General features: G+C 58.0%; 2 pseudogenes; one reads left to right on the top strand and one right to left on the bottom strand.

Annotated features, from left to right (window-relative positions):
• On the top strand, positions 1-868 carry LOC143389542 (N-alpha-acetyltransferase 38, NatC auxiliary subunit-like; annotated as a pseudogene).
• A 550-nt stretch (positions 869-1,418) lies between these two features.
• On the bottom strand, positions 1,419-2,288 carry LOC143389578 (transmembrane protein 88 pseudogene; annotated as a pseudogene).
• Positions 2,289-2,509: the final 221 nt, after the last annotated feature.

Here is a 2,509-nt window from a genome sequence, read left to right as displayed (position 1 = left end):
GGGAGCGCTCGCGAGATCTCAGACCACCAGACCCGAAAGGTTTTTAGGAAGTTTAAGGGCCCAGAGGGGCCCGTGGGGCAAATGGCTGGAGCTGGGCCGACCATGCTACTATGAGAGGAGAATGGATGTTGCAGCCGGCGACAAAGCAGTTCCAGCGCCGGGGTTAGCGCGGACTCGGGTTCTGGGATTGAGGGGCTGTCGGGCAGCAAGATGGGGGGCGGACGAGGGAGGGGAACTGCAGCTCCCGGCAGCCTCTGGGCTTCCGAGTGCCCCGTGGGTTGCCGGGAGCTGTGGTTTCGCAGACAGTCGGGCAGCAGAGACTGCAAGGTCTGAGTGTATTCCGCCCGGAGCAGGACTCGGATGGGGAGCGCGAGGACTCGCCGGCTGCGCGTGCCCGGCAGCAATTAGAGGCGCTGCTCAACAAGACTATGCGCATTCGAATGACAGATGGACAGACACTGGTCGGCTGCTTCCTCTGTACGGACCGCGACTGCAATGTCATCCTGGGTTCGGCGCAGGAGTTCCTCAAGCCGTCGGGTCAGTGCCCAGGGGATGCACACCCGCTTGGGAATGTGGCGGAAGTTCACGCAAGGCATTTTCCCTCAGGGTCTGACAGCACTCCTTGTTTTGTGGGGCGTGTTTTCGTGGCTCAGAAGGGGCGGGACCGAGTTTGGCCTGCCTCCCTGATGCTCTGACCCTTCTTTCCAGATTCCTTCTCTGCCGGGGAACCCCGTGTGCTAGGCCTGGCCATGGTACCGGGACACCACATCGTTTCTATTGAGGTGCAAAGGGAGAGCCTTGCAGGGCCTCCGTATCTCTGACCATAATTAGGCATGTCTTTCAAACCTCATTAAACTTATGACTGATGTGCGCTGTGTCTGTGTGTAGCTTCGATGCCAGGACAGAGAATACACCCAACCCCTAGAAACGGGGGTTCATCTGAGGCCAAGAGCATTTTCAATCCTCCCCCAACCTGTGCCCAGGGGTGCCAAAATTTCCCTTCAGTTCGAGGTTGGGGATGGGGAACAGGCTGTAAACCAACAGAACCTGGGGTGGACCCTCGCATCTTCCCTCCCACGCTCCTGCTCCAGAATTGTGGCGGGAAGGGGTGTCATCCTGCTCCGGAAGGCCCATTGTTTCCCGCCCCGGCCTGGCAACACTGAGTTCCTCTATGCTGGGGTCAGAGAACGGGCTCGGTCCCCAAGGGGAACCGGGTAGGCGGGGGTGAAACAAGGCCGCCTCTGCTATTGATGTGGAGGTGACTTTGGGGTCAGGGACAGAACTCTGGGGTCTAACTGGGAAGAATGGATAAATGCAATAAGGAAATGCCAGGAGGCTGAAGGATGCTTCCCGCCTGAGTATTTGTAATGTCAGGAACTCGTTTTCTGCTCCTGGGCACCCCTCTGCTCACAGCACACTCCTGTTCATAAGTTCTTTATTGGTGTGTTTTTCTTCACCTCCAGCATTGCCCCTCAGCCCTGTAAAATTCTAGAGGAGCTGAAGCTGAAAAGGATGGCACAGGTTCAGTTGTCCTGATCACGTTAAGGGAGTGGGAAGGAGGGTGTGCAGGGTCCAGCCCAGATATTCACGATTCAAATGTGGGTAGTCACAGGAAAGCAGTTTTTCCGGGGCGTGGGAGTTTTCGCCAGCACTGGGGTCCAAAAATGTTGCTGTCCCCCAAATGGATGCTAGAACCCGGCTCAGGTAGGGGTGGGGGTAGGGCAGAAGATCCTGGCTTTGAGTCCTTGGGCCCCACGGGAAGGGAGGACGGCACTAGTGTTCTTGACTAGAGGCTCCTCAGACCCAAACCTTTCCCGGCGTAGGAACGGCTTGGGACCCTGGTGAGCCCCGGGTTTGCCGCGGCTGCGGGGCTCGTCTGCGGGGCTCGTCGGCGCCGATAGAGGGCCCGGCTGTAAGTCACGAGACAATCGGCCAGGCGGAGGCGTAGACAGGCGGCGGTAGCTGGCCAGGGCAAGCACGAGCAGCGGAACGAGGAGTAGGAATCCGGTGACCAGCAGGGCGGTGAAGCCCGGGTCCCGGAGGTGCGCGGTGCAAGGGGGTGCCTGAGAGCGCAGGAACTGGGAATGGCAGAGGAAGCCGAAGCCTAGCATGGTGACAGCAGGTAGCAAGATGGTCCCCAGCACCAGCGCAAGCAGGAGTAGAATGAAGGCAGCCACCATTAGGTTCTGAGCAGTTACCAGCACAGCGCAGGCCCCGCAGTCCAGGGGATCGCGGGGCTCTGGGCTGCCGCCGAGAACCGGTCGCTGCGCCCCGGGGACATCCGCCATGGCCTGGCTCTGAAAAGGCTTTTTTTAAATTTTATTTTTTGGTACTAGGGATTGAACCTAGGGGTACTTTACCACTGAGCTACACCTCCAGTCCTTTTTATTTTTCATTTTGAGACAAGGTCTTGCTAAGTTGCTGAGGGCTTTGCTAATTTGCTGAGACTGGTCTTGAACTTGGAATCTTCCTGCCTTAGTCTCCAGAGTTGCTGAGGGCTTTGCTAATT

This window comes from Callospermophilus lateralis, unplaced genomic scaffold, assembly GCF_048772815.1.
Source record: "Callospermophilus lateralis isolate mCalLat2 unplaced genomic scaffold, mCalLat2.hap1 Scaffold_63, whole genome shotgun sequence".
In the NCBI taxonomy this organism is placed as follows: Eukaryota; Metazoa; Chordata; class Mammalia; order Rodentia; family Sciuridae; genus Callospermophilus; species Callospermophilus lateralis.
Note: the sequence above shows the minus strand (reverse complement) of the source record. Positions and strands in the feature narration are given on the sequence as shown.